This window comes from Musca autumnalis, unplaced genomic scaffold (assembly GCF_047663935.1).
Source record: "Musca autumnalis isolate F117 unplaced genomic scaffold, ASM4766393v1 scaffold_2, whole genome shotgun sequence".
In the NCBI taxonomy this organism is placed as follows: Eukaryota; Metazoa; Arthropoda; class Insecta; order Diptera; family Muscidae; genus Musca; species Musca autumnalis.
This window is the reverse complement of record NW_027411755.1, coordinates 115,247,851-115,261,894: the sequence shown is the minus strand read 5'-3', so window position 1 is coordinate 115,261,894 and position 14,044 is coordinate 115,247,851. Positions and strand designations below refer to the sequence as shown.

The window sequence follows — 14,044 nt, the reverse complement described above, 5'->3', positions numbered from 1 at the left end:
TTTAAAAACTGGAGAAGAATAGTTTTTAAATCTAAATATTTTTAAATGTTGCATTGTTATATGAAACTAAAATTTTTTTTTGCTCAAGATTAACGCCTCCCGCTTAATAAATGACATGAAAGATAATAAAAATGTCAGAAAATGAATTAAAATACAATTCCATAGCCACTACCAATAGTTCAAAGAACGATTATTGAATTTGTTTATCAGATATATAGACTTCTTAACATTATCATTATTTTAAAGCCTCCAAATTTGTTTATTTTGCATTAATGAGTTAACAACAGTCGTGCAGACCTAAAAAACCAATTTTAATGAATTTTTCCAAGAAAACTCCTAATAATTTTAAGCTACTTTCGGTAATTTTTTGTTGAAAAATATTGAATAGTTTTGTGACAAATGACCGCTTGCAAAATACTATTTGGCTCGAAAACGTATGGATCGATAATATACTTACGAATTATATCTTCAAACGATGGAATAAGACAATAAAAATAAGGTAATAACAAGTAAAAAGTCGTTAAGTTCGGCCGGACCGAACTTTTTATACCCTCCACCATAAAATAGTCTTAATTAAAATGGAATAATTAGGGTCCTTTCACAATTTTAGATGGAACAACTTTTCGACAATGGATAGACGCCTACTGCCTCCCACTATTGCTTATATTACACTGTGAACACAAATGTTGGGGCAGAGATAATTCCTTTTGGAGATGAAAGCCATTGGTGTGTGTATATTAAAAACCCCGAAGGACAGATGCGCCTTAAGTCGAACTTCCGTGTTATGGCGTGATGAAGTTATTGCAAGAGACCCTGTGAGCCGTCATGAATTAGAATTATATCTTTGTTTGTTGTTTTTGTAAAGCACTTAAACAACAGTGAACAAAGATATAACGCTAATTCCTGATGGCCCACAGGGTCTCTAACAAAAATTTCATCACGCCATAACGCGGAAGTTCGACTCACGGCGGAAGTGTCCTTCGGGGTTCATAATATACTCACCAAGGCCTTTCTTCCCCAAGAGGAATTTTCCGTGCCCCAGACTTTCAGCTAGGTGAAAGGTACCACCTACGGGGCTATAATAAAGAGTCAACCTGTCTTTAAATTTTTTGGCGGAAAAGTTTTATAGCTGCAGGGAACTTCAAGAGTCAAATTGAGGGTAGTTTCATCAAAACAATGTAGACCCTCAAAAATTGACCCATGTTGACGAATTTTAGTGAAGAAATTTCGAGACCGCTGAAAATTCCCGAAAATCGGGAGGTACAGTTTTATGGGGGGATATACCAAAACATGGACCTATATTGACGATTATTTTTGAATAGACAAAATTGTAGCTAAAATTCTCAAAATACCGATCATTACAGCTAGTACGGTTAAAAATCCAAAACATGGACCTATATTGACGATTATTTTTGAATAGACAAAATTGTAGCTAAAATTCTCAAAATACCAAAAATCGGGAGATACCGTTATATGGGGGCTATACCAAAACATGGACCTATGTTGACGATGTTTCATTGGACATGTTTTATGACCACTGAGAACCTCAAATGTCAAATTGCAGATAGTTCGGTTACAAATTGTGGGTAAAATTCTCAAAATACCGAAAATCGGGAGGTACCGTTATATGGGGGCTATACCAAAACATGGACCTACTTTGACGATGTTTGGTGGAGATATTTCATGACCACTAAGAACCTCAAATGGCAAATTACAGCTAGTTCGGTTAAAAATTGAAGCTAAAATTCTCAAAATACCGAAAATCGGGAGGTACCGATATATGGGGGCTATACCATATCCTTTGGGATATAAGTTTGTTGATCACTAGGAACCCTAAGTGCCAAATTATAGCTAATTCGGTCTGCAAATGTGGCGAAGAACGTCAAAATACCTCAAATCCGGAGGTACCGTTTTATGGGGGCTATACCAAAGAGTGGACCGATATAGCCCATCTTCGAACTTGACCTGCCAATGAAAAAAAGACCCTCGCGTGCAAAATTTCAGCACTCTATCTCAATTATTGCGGACGCTAGAGTGATTACAACAGACGGACAGACGGACATGGCTAGATCGTCTTAGAATTTTATCCTGATCAAGAATATATATACCTTATAGGGTCGCAAATGATTAGTTAGATGTGTTACAAACGGAATGACAAACTTAATATACCCTCCATACTATGGTGGAGGGTATAAAAATTATATTATTCGAAAGCAACAAGTGGGGAAGTTCACTCCTTAAATAAATTTAAAGGAAACATATTACAATAGTCCCTAAAGCATTTATTTTCTACTGCAACTGTTTCATTTAAGCCCCTGAATTTTCAGCTCTACAGCAGCACTTCTCATAACGGAGGTGGAACATAATTGATCAAACGTTTGTTTGTTAAAATGTGACATAATGTGTTCCGTGTGACAAAAATTGCCAAAAACATGGAAAAAGATCCTATGGAACAAATCAACAACCTTTTGCATTTATACAAATTGGCCATAACTTCTAGACTATAACAGATATCTGACTAAAATAAACTCCTGATATATTCTTTGAGTTTAGTTAAATAGAACTGAGCTCTTAAAGAATTGGATTTTTGCACCACATCTAGCCTGTATGGACTCAAACATTAACTTGAGTTTTTTCTCGAATCAGGCAAATGCCGTATGGAACACTTAAGCATGACACCGACGACTTGTCTTCTTTCTTTCGAATATGGTCAATTTTTTAATTTCGGAGATTCAGGGATGTCCCATAGTCTCATAAAGAAACCATTTGTAGTTATTTCACTAAAGATATTTTGGTGTCCAGTCGTAGTTCTTATCACAAAGAATTTCTGAAGGTTGATAGTGGTTTTCTTGATAGAGATAGAGAACTAATGCTGAGCAATACTGATAGACTCATGATGAAATTCTAGCACCCAATGAATGCGAACGAAAAACTTTGTTTTTCATGGTAATATTGACTTTGTCTTTGCTTCGAAACAACCACAAAATTTGAAAATCATACACGAGTTCAGTTTTTTTTCTTTCGTTTTCATTTTCGCCCGACATAGTGAAACAGACTGTTAATCTTATGAGTGCGAGTATATGGGATATTATCAATCATATACAGATGGGAGTAAGTATATAATAATAATAATAATTGTTCCACAAACGTCCCATAAGGGACAAGGGAGACTTCTCTCATACCAATGAGTGCACCCCGATTCATATTAGCTCAATGATATGGGACCTACAGTTTATCGCCGAGTCCGAACGGCGTGTCTAAGACACCACTTTTGTAGAGAAGTTTTACATGGCTGAAATACTCAGGAAATGTCGCCAACATTACTGAGGGGTATTTTGCCACCGTTGAAAAGTGTTTTGATGTTGCATGGCCGGGGAATCGAACCCACGACCCTAAGCGTGCAAGGCGGGTGTGCATACCTTTGCACCACGGTGGCACCCGAGTAAGTAATGAAACTAAAACCACGGAAACGCTTGGTTTTGGGATCCGTCATTACAACAAAATCTGCAATGTTGTTCCATTTTCCGAAAGGCCTTTTCTTGAATAGGATCGTTGTTTTTAAAAGTAGAAGCTTGAAATTTTACAAGAGAACGTATTTTAGTATTTATGGTGACGATACATTCTTTTAGCAAAAATCCATAAACACAATTTTTCCCAATCTACATTTTTTATACTCTCAGCCTTTAGTCAATATGTGCCTCATCAAAATAATGGTTTTAGGGCCAAAGTGTGTTTGGAAGGAATTCGTTTCCGAAAACTTGAATTCGAATTAGCTATGTTCGTCCGTCTGGGTGGCTGCCGTTTCGGTCCAAAATTTGGCCTTCGTGATATTTACTCCAAATTTCGATCTACTCCGAAGATGGACCTTATCGATCCACTTTTTCGGTAACCTTCTACATAGTATTTCAAAATTTTCAGAGAAGTGCAGTTTAAGACCTCTCTGGATAATTAGTAAATATACCTGTGTCAGCTTAAGACCTCAGTAGTCATTTCTTCACTACCTTTATACTAATAATTTAGTTATAAGTAAAAATATGAAATAAATAAATTAATAAATAAAAAGACCTCTCTGGAAACCCTTTGTTTTTTTTTTTTGTAACAAGTTTTCCAGGGGCCCTTATTACTACGGTACAAGTTTTTTCAGGGGCAAGTCCATACTTACAGAGAAAATGGCCCGAAAAATGTAAAGAACACCTACGGCCATCATGTGTAGTGGTTGGTGAGCACGACAACTTTCGAAACGGATATTTCGTTGGTCCAAACTTTGTTTATCGCAATATTTCTGCTAGCGGGTGCCACCGTGGTGCAATGGTATGCACGCCCGCCTTGCACTCAGAAGGTCGGTGGTACGATTCCCCGGCCAGGCAACAGCAAACATTTTTCAACGGTGGCAAAATATCCCTCAGTAATGTTGGCGACATTTCCTGCCTTGAAAGACACGCCGTTCGGACTCGGCGATAAAGAGTAGGTCCCATATCATTGAGCTAAATATGAATCGGGGTGCACTCATTGATTTGAGAGAAGTGGAACAATGTTGTGGAACAATGTTTTTGTTTTTTTGTTCTTATATAAAGTACGAAGATTGTGATTTTTCGGTCTACTCCTTCTGGTATTTACCCCCACCCCCCAAATTTCAAGAATTTTAGCTAAAGTGGTATGTGCGATTTTTCTTGAACGGATCTACCGATTTGGATTTAGCAATATTTTGTCCAAACTTAGTTTTAGCTCGAAAATGAAACATACTGGGTACATCCCTCACAAACCTTCAAAATAGTTGTTTAATGCAGTTTAAGGTCTATTCGAGATTCTTAGAAATTTTTACCGAAGGTATTTCTTGTGTTTACAGCGGTATTATGTTTTTCGTGGGCAAGTCCATATTTCCTGAAAAAACTGAAAATTATACCGTGACGAACTGAAATGACAAGTGGGCGCAATATCTTTTAAAAGGAATGACTCCCAAAATAAGATCTACTTCCAAAATGAACTATGTCGGTCCGGTCCATTTCTTCAGGTACCTTCTCTGCAACACTTGTGATCAATGATAAAATCCATATTTTGTTGGCAAGTTCATACGTCGGAAAATGACTTCACAATTCTGAAAATCTCCTAAAGGATTTTGGTTAGGTTGCCGCTATTCGATCTGTCCATAGATAAAAGTTTCAGTTCACACAGGCTCAGGGTATATTCCTGTCCGCAAAGCCGACTGATAATTCTTGAGATTTTGACGAAGAAAAATCTGTTTCCTATCAGTTTTTTTTATTTCGTTTGTCGTCACAAAGTCCTTTGCCGAAGTAGGAAAAAGTATCATTTCTAGAAATGTGCATCCATTGGAAATACTTCCCAAAATACAGAAAAATCCCTGAATATGAAATTTTGGTTGCAGCAAAATTAACACCCATGTTTGACGGCCGTATGAGGTCTTAAGTTTTCCTTCGCCAGTAATTGTTCGTATCCGTGACCCATGAACGCGCACCGAACGTAATGCGCATTTGAGTGAACTAAACCCCTTTGTAGATAGTAACCCGGACTTCCCACGGGAGCAGTTCACCTCTTAATTACTATGCCTAACTATTTTTTCTTGTTTTCCTACCTCTTCAACAGATATCCTTGCTCGACATGAGTTGTAAAAATACGAGTTGCCGTACAAAGGCGTATTATAAAGAATTGTACCGGCAGTTGCAGTGCCCCGGGATCGCCTAGACAGGATGGCCCCTCCAGAAGTTGACGGCATGGGAGGTGCAACCCGTCGTTGATGGGTAGCGCTGCATCGTCTGACGGAGGAAGAGCTGGCCCAATATATGACCAGACCCTGCTGTGTGGTACTTTAGACTGGCTGTGGGATCGCGTAGCGGGTGCCATATTGCCCGATCACGTCCCCTATATCGGAAGTCGAAATTATTGATTTTGTTCCGGAGGATGAGGTTATTGAGATATCCAGTGTGGACGAGCAACCGGACATAGTACCCCGAAAGTCCCGGGGCCACCGTAAGTAAAACAGGAGAAGCGAATGCAAGAACCGTTTGAGAAGTTGCTCTATCACTGGAAGTGCTACCCCCCATCCACAGGGCCGATCGAGGTGGATAGCTCCACGGAAAGCGACATATCCACATGTATCAAAAATGCCTTGCTGACTGTTTCTTTGAGGCGAGGGGGTGCGGAGAACCCCATTTACGCCAGCTCATCCTCATCCACGTCCTCGGGCGCGACACCTTCCCCGACTTCAGCGTCATCATCCTCGTCGGCATTCTCATCGGCCTCAGTTCCCCAAGCGTCGCCATCATCGCAGATTTCTTTTAATGCGTCATCGTTTGAGTCATATAAGGAAGAGACGCACGCACATGTAAAGAGCTTTGTCTGCCGGGAGACGCTGCCCCGAGAAATAGTGGCGGAACTGGAGCCATGGGTGACAACGGCAATCGTGAAGCCCCGTTGAGAAGGGAGGGCGGTGTGAGAACAAAAATCGTCCCTCAATTTTGCCCCAACAAATTACCTCATTTTTGTGTTTGTTTTTGTTTTTAACTGAATATTTATTTTTTTATTGAAGTACAGTCAAAATCGCTTATAACGTCGTCATTTATAACGTCATATCGGTTATAACGACGATATCCAAAAGTCCCAAATCTCTGGGGCCCTTTATAGCCCTATCGCTTATAACGACAAATCGGTTATAGCGACAAGTTCCGTCGGTCCCTTGGCAGACGTTATAAGCGATTTCGACTGTAATATGTTTAGTTTAACTTTAACTATCCTTTGAATTTTCTTCAATAATAATATTAATTAACTAAAATAATAATGAGAATAATTATTTATAAGGTTCCATTAGCACAAATAATCATAATGTATTAGGTACAGTTGTGCTTGTTAAAGGTAGTTAAAAAATCAAAATTAGTCAAAAATCTTGAAGAAACAAAAAAGCTACCTTACCCTTTGCCTAAATTTTTTAAACAAGTTCCCGTTAACCGAGAAGCCACGTGGTCGGCGCAGTAGCAGAGAAGCTGCTAGAAATAGCCTGGAATGCGCTGCCGCGGGTATAAAGGGCAGAGACAAACTAGGTTGGGGATTCAGTCGGTGATAGAGCGTGAACACGAGTTGTCGAACGGACACCAGACCCAGGCAAAACGGAATAGACTTAAAGCGGAGTATACGTGAGTGTTATCAGTCACAAAGGTGAGTGGATTATTGTGTCGAAATTACTAACTGGAGTGTACCGTCGTGGGTCACGGGAAAGGTGTAGAAATTAAGTGATTTTAAGAGATTTTACCGCGAAGTTCAAGAACCGTCGTTTGTCTGCATGTAAGAATTTAAGTGATTTTTATAGATTTTCCCACGCGAAGTTCAAGGACCGTCGTTGGTCTGAACTTAAGGATTTAAGTGATTTTTTATTGATTTTTCCGCGAAGTTCAAGAACCGTCGTTGGTCTGAACTTGAGAATTTAAGTGATTTTAATAGATTTTCCGCGAAGTTCAAGAACCATCGTTGCACAGTGGATCCACTTGTATGGAGAAAGTGGCAAAAATATTTAGATTGCAAAAATCAAGCCAATGCGCCGGTTACAGCTTTTTGCTGCTGCGAAGAGTGTTTTAAGAAACCACGAGCGTAACATTCTTCCCCCTTTCCCCTCTGGAGGGAGTATACGGTAAGCATTGTTTTATGCTGTTAATACAAAATGACGTGAACAAAGGTCCCGATTACCTTATGATGAAAAATAGGCTTGGGGAAAGAAAACAATCTCCAAAACAACACAAAATCAAACCAATTTAGCGGATAAAAAAAATCAACATTTTTTTCTGAAAATTGATAAAATTTTAATATGGATCTTATAGCGTTCTTCCTGGAAGGCACATACCGCCAACGTAAGACAAATTTGGAAGAAGATTTCTTCATCTTGCCACTAATACCAATTATGTTAATGTACGTGGTCAGATAACAGAGTTATACGCTAATATACCCATAGAAACCCTATTCTAGGGCAGCATTAGTCAGCGGCCCACCATTTATAGTCTGGCACTAGATGGCAGCTGATTTTAATACTGAATAATCTTAAACCCATGAACTACTTTGGAAAACTATGCCCGATGTGGGCACTGGTGGGCATCATGACTAAAACCTTAGGTCAAATTTAAGTATATGATAGAATTGGCATTACAAAATACACTAAGAAAATATGCAGCTAACTACAATTCCACAACACGCGAAAACACAGTTTTTTAATGAAAATTAAGCAAATACCCCCTCCTTCAAAATCCACTATAATATTTTGCTATACGTATTAGTTTCGCGATATTTTGAATATATTTACTTGCACATAGGTTGTACTCACAACAAAAATATTAGTCAAATGATCCGACTTTTGAAGCTATTCTTAAGAAGATCGCGTTCGAATGAAACAAAAATTAATATATTTTTAAAAAGGTGCATGTCATAGCTGCCAGAGTTGCCAGATGTTGTACCAAAATTTTGACACTCATTTTTTATTTTTGGCCAATGGGTGGATTCACTGTGCATTGCACAGTGGTCCCACTTGTATGGGAAGGTGCGACAAAAACATTTATAATCGTCGGATCAAACAGATTTTTTCAGTATATGCTAAAAATAAGTAAAAATACTTTAGCCAAAAAATCATCAATATGGGTCCAGTTTTTCCTATAGCCCCCATGTTTTGTTTTGTTAAATATCGTTATAAATTACAAAAACAGTGCTGGAATATTAAAATATAATGTGCTGAATTGTCGCAGAGATTTGCGGATAACGATTTTTCGAGTTTTGTCGCAGGCTGGGACCATTGTGCGTTGGTCTGAACTTAAGAATTTAAGTGATTTTAATAGACGTTTCCCGCGAAGTTCAAGAACCGTGTTGGTCTGAACTTGAGAATTTAAGTGATTTTAATAGATTTTCCCGCGAAGTTCAAGAACCGTCGTTGGTCTGAACTTAAGATATTAAGTGATTTTAAGAGATTTTACCGCGAAGTTCAGGAACCGTCGTTGGTCTGAACTTAAGCATTTAAATGATTTTTATAGATTTTCCCATGCGAAGTTCAAGAACCGTCGTTGGTCTGAACTGAAGGATTGAAGTGATTTTTTATTGATTTTTCCGCGAAGTTCAAGAACCGTCGTTGGTCTGAAATTAAGAATTTAAGTGATATTAATAGATTTTCCCGCGAAATTCAAGAACCGTCGTTGGTCTGAACTTGAGAATTTGAGTGATTTTAATAGATTTTCCCGCGAAGTTCAAGAACCGTCTTTGGTCTGAACTTGAGAATTTGAGTGATTTTAATAGATTTTCCCGCGAAGTTCAAGAACCGCCGTTGGTCTGAACTTGAGAATTTAAGTGATTTTAATAGATTTCCCCGCGAAGTTCAAGAATCGTCGTTGGTCTGAAATTAAGAATTTAAGTGATTTTAATAGAATTTCCCGCGAAGTTCAAGAACCGTCTGAACTTAAGAATTTAAGTGATTTTAAAAGACTTTTCCCGCGTAGATCAAGAACCGTCTTTGGTCTGAACATGAGAATTTAAGTGATTTTAATAGATTTTCCCGCGAAGTTCAAAAACCGTCGTTGGTCTGAACTTAAGAATTAAAGTGATTTTTATAGATTTTCGCACGCGAAGCTCAAGAACCGTCCTTGGTCTGAACTTAAGAATTTAAGTAATTTTAATAGATTTTCCCGCGAAGTTCCAGAACCGTTGTTGGTCTGAACTTGAGAATTTAAGTGATTTTAAAGGATTTTCCCGCGAAGTTCAAGAACCGTCGTTGGCCTGAACATAAAAAAGTCTGCGGCAACCGGTCCAAGAGCCATCGTAGGCCAGAACATAAGGAAAAGTAATCGAAATCTCGTTCAAGAGGCGTCGTGGGCCAGAACACATGGAAAAGTAACCGATACCTCGGTTCAAGAGCCGTCGTGGGCCAGAACATAAGGAAAAGTGAGGGCTGACACCAGTACCGTCGTGGGTCTGGTGTATCGCCGACTACAACACCGACATAAGCCGCAGAGCAGACGTCATCCCCACCGCCACAGCACCGAAGCAGCCCATATTCAAGAGGAACCAGCCGTGCCGAACTCAGCGGAATAGAATAAGTAGATTAAGATACCGTAGCACATTGAGTTGTTCAATAAAGTGGGCAAAATTGAGGGACGATTTTTGTCCTCACAAAATACCTGTTATGGCTGTATGTAGTATCCAATTGAAATTTATCGGTCATGTCTATATTTTTCAACCGATTTTCCTTAAAATTCATTTAGATGTTTCGATATGCAGAAAACAAGTCTGTATTTCAAAAAATATCCAACTTTTGTCATAGCCCCCACATAACGATACCGCCCGATTTTAGCGACATTTTATAACCGATTCGGCTGAAATTTGGTATTTCGACATCTTGGAATATAAGACTCCTTCGTACCAATAATTGTTATTATATGTCAATGACCACGCAACTGTTCAATGACCTTTGGCCTGTTTTTATACATAAATATATAAGTTACATCAATATATTTACAATTTTTTTGGCATTTACAATTTTCTCCAAATCATTGGAGTCTAGGATTGCCGGATTAATTATTCCGATTTTTGTAAGTGTAACTGATAACATCAGGGTTTCAAGGTCGGCAATAATGATTCTATTTCGGGAAGTCAAAGATTCATATAAACTTTCTGTATTCATTTGTTCTGGTTTTGTGTTCTTTACTAAATTATTTACAGCGTCTGTTAATTCATTTATTTTTTCCTGCGTCTTTGTATTGATTGTTATTTGCCTATGCTCTGACTCGATGAGCTCTTTTTGCGGAAATTTTATATTTTGAAAGTCGTCACCAAATCCTAATAATAAAAAGACAAAATAAACTTTATTTTAATTACCTTAAATTGACTTTATGGGCCACCCTCCCTTTTATTAAAACTGTGGTCCCCAAGTCAGCTTCGACAGTTTCCTCTGTGTACAATTTGAAATTTTATTTCTATCCATCTTTAAACACCGTGCTATTTCTACCAGGGTGCTATGAAACCTCTCTACCTGTTCATTTGAGCAACTATGAAGAGGTGGAGCGTTAATAATTTCTACACCAAATCGGTTTTTTAAAAGTGATTTTATAGTTTCCGAGTTAATAGAGGGCTCATTGTCACTTCCTAAAAAATTGACTTTGTCAAAGTCTAAAAGATCATCGGTAATATCTTCTACCTCTACTTCGGCATAACAGGGGATTATGGTTAAAAAATTAGCTTCGTAAAAGTTTTGTATGTCTTCCTCTATAGTACTTATTGTTGCAAAATGCAAATTATCTTCAATTTTCTGACATTTTCGGTTCAAATTCTCTTCGTGTTTGGCAAGAGCGCTTGCTACAGCGCATTCAACAATAGATATTATTTGTTCCGCTGTCAGTGCCATTTTTTGTTTTCAATTTTTGAAAAATCCGCAACAGAACCAAAAATACCGAAACTTAAATTGAAAAGTACCAATATTTTATCCTCAACAGAACAAAAAATACCGAAACTTAAATTGAAAAGTACCAATTTTTTATCCTCAACAGAACCAAAAATACCGAAACTTAAATCGAAAAGTACCAATTTTTTATCCTCAACAGAACCCAAAATACCGAAACTTAAATTGAAAAGTACTACTTTTTTATCAGTTACAGCTATTTATGTTTTTAATGCTCACTTTTTTATAAATAAACACTCTACTTACATTTTTTTTAAGATGTTGGCTAACGTTCGCTTTTTTGAGTAGAATCCAAGTTGTTGTTTCCTTTGCTTTGTAAACTCCACGATGACGGTTGTAAAATGGTGAGTAAAATTGTCGTTGGGCGGTTTTGTGGGTAGTGTTGGGCGCCAGTTACATTAATATATTTTTCAAATTTTAATTTGAACAAAATCTTTATTTCAATATGCAAGTTACATCAATACAAATTGTTGTGTGTTTTATTTTTAATTATGTTGGGCGAGCAGCGTTGCTGGCTCTTATGTTCTTGACTTGCGACGGCAGAGTGAGTGTTACTCTTTGTTTTGAAAATGTTCTTCCCACCAAACTGCAACATCAGCATTTTCATTTTATTTTACTTCTCACAGCAAACTGCAAGCTCAGCGTCTGGCAATTCAGTTGGTATTTTGTATGTTTATGTGTTAACTTATAAATAAAAATCAAATGTCGTTCGTAGGTAATGGAATCAGTTGAGAACGGCTGCACCGATTTCGATAATTCTTTCTGTACAATGTGCGCCATAACCTGGCTTGGTTTTTTTTTTGCAAAGAAAATTTGACCATGCCATCTTTTACGCCACTTTTTTCAAATTTAAATTTTCATCATTTCTACAAAAACTACTGAAACGATTTTCCAGAAATTGCCAGGGAATATACAGGGATGTCCCCCGGTTAAAATTGGCTACAAATTTAGTTGAATTCCGGATGGGGCTGGGAACTTCCCCTATACCCTATTTCTTTAAAAATGCTATATCTATATAAATAAAAATCAACTGTCGTTCGTTGGTAATGGCATCAGTTGAGAACGGCTGGGCCGATTTGGATAATTCTTTCTGTGAAATGTTCGCCATAACACGACTTAGGTTTCTATGGAAAGAACATTTGACCACACCCACGTTTACGCCCACTTTTTTGAATTTTAATCTTTTCTACAAAAACTACTGAGCCGATTTTCCTGAAATTACCAGGGAATGTAAAGGGATGTCCCCCGGTTAAAATAGGCTAAAAATTTAGTTGAATTCTGGAAGGGCGGGGTACTTCCCCTTTACCCTATTTTTTTAATATGCTATATCTATATAAATAAAAATCACGACATTTGCAAAATTTCATATTTGCAAAAACTACGAATGTTGAGGTAAGGTAAAACGCTATATGTATAAGCCAAACTTATGATTTGGAGCCAAAATAAATATGTTATATCTAGAAAACTGATTACCATTCCCACTCTTTTCAATACATATTTTTCCAAAACTACTGAACCTAATTTCATGAAATTTTTAAAAAATATTCAGGAATGTCCCTTCGTCCAAAATGCTATATATTTGTAGACGAATTTCGGGGGCCTATTGTTTTCTAATCGCTATATTTGCTAAACTTGTGAGTGCATCGGCTTGCAAATTGCGATGGTTGCGCCCCCGATCAAGAATAACGATATATTTACAAGTTTCCTTAAATGGTGAGGTTCAACGGTCCATCAGGCATGTAAAGAGATGGAACGTGGACAATAATAAAACCTAAGCAGCATCAATGGGCACAAAATTCGAGAAAGTCCATAAGAGAGAAGAAAGGTTAGAGACAAAATCTGTTGATAAATTTAAAATGGACCGAAGAAGTGAAGTAGAAAATATCTATTTTTGAATTGTCAAGCATAAAGTCCTGCAAATGGAACAGATATGATACTGCTGACTACTGCAGTTTATGCAACGATGTAGAAGAAACAGGGGCAATCGAGTACTTATTATGTCTCTGTCCTATGCTCACCACGGTCCGGTGACTGCGAATCATGGGTGAATACACGATCCGAGCCTTCTGCAAAGTCTGCTTCGTCTTGTCAAGGGTCGGAAGTGACTGCCGCGAGAATGAAATACTACAGCACCATAAAAATTATAATTTTCTTACTCTCCCTCTTCTAAAATCTTCATTATCTTTTCAACCATCTCCCTGAAAATCGATGTCATTTCTTACCTCTGTCCATAGTTATTTATTTTCTTCAACTTCAATTTAAAGCGCTTTACTATGAACACTAAGGAACACAAGGGTTCCTGTCTACTACGATAGCCACACGTTCTTTAACCTATACTAACCTAGGGGGTTTCAGAATTTTGTGATGGGTCTATATAGGACATTTTTGGAATACCTCCCTCACAAAATTTTTGTTGGTGTGCAGTTGAAGGTCTGTTCGAGGATCCTTTGGAAATTTTGATAGAAAGTATTCCTTGTGGTCCTGTTTAGAGTCATATTATGTTTTTCGTGGGCAAATCCGTGCCTCCTGACATAATGGTCCAGAAGCTCTAAATTCTATGGTGACCACTTGAAGTGACTAATCGGCGCGATATCAATCGAAAGGAATGACCCC

At 37.8% G+C, this 14,044-nt stretch overlaps 1 protein-coding gene across 16 annotated transcripts in view; it reads right to left on the bottom strand.

Moving 5' to 3' along the window:
• Positions 1 to 14,044, bottom strand: part of capu (formin protein cappuccino) — a 259,823-nt gene that overhangs the window by 157,480 nt on the left and 88,299 nt on the right. The gene's annotated exons all lie outside the window — the stretch shown is intronic.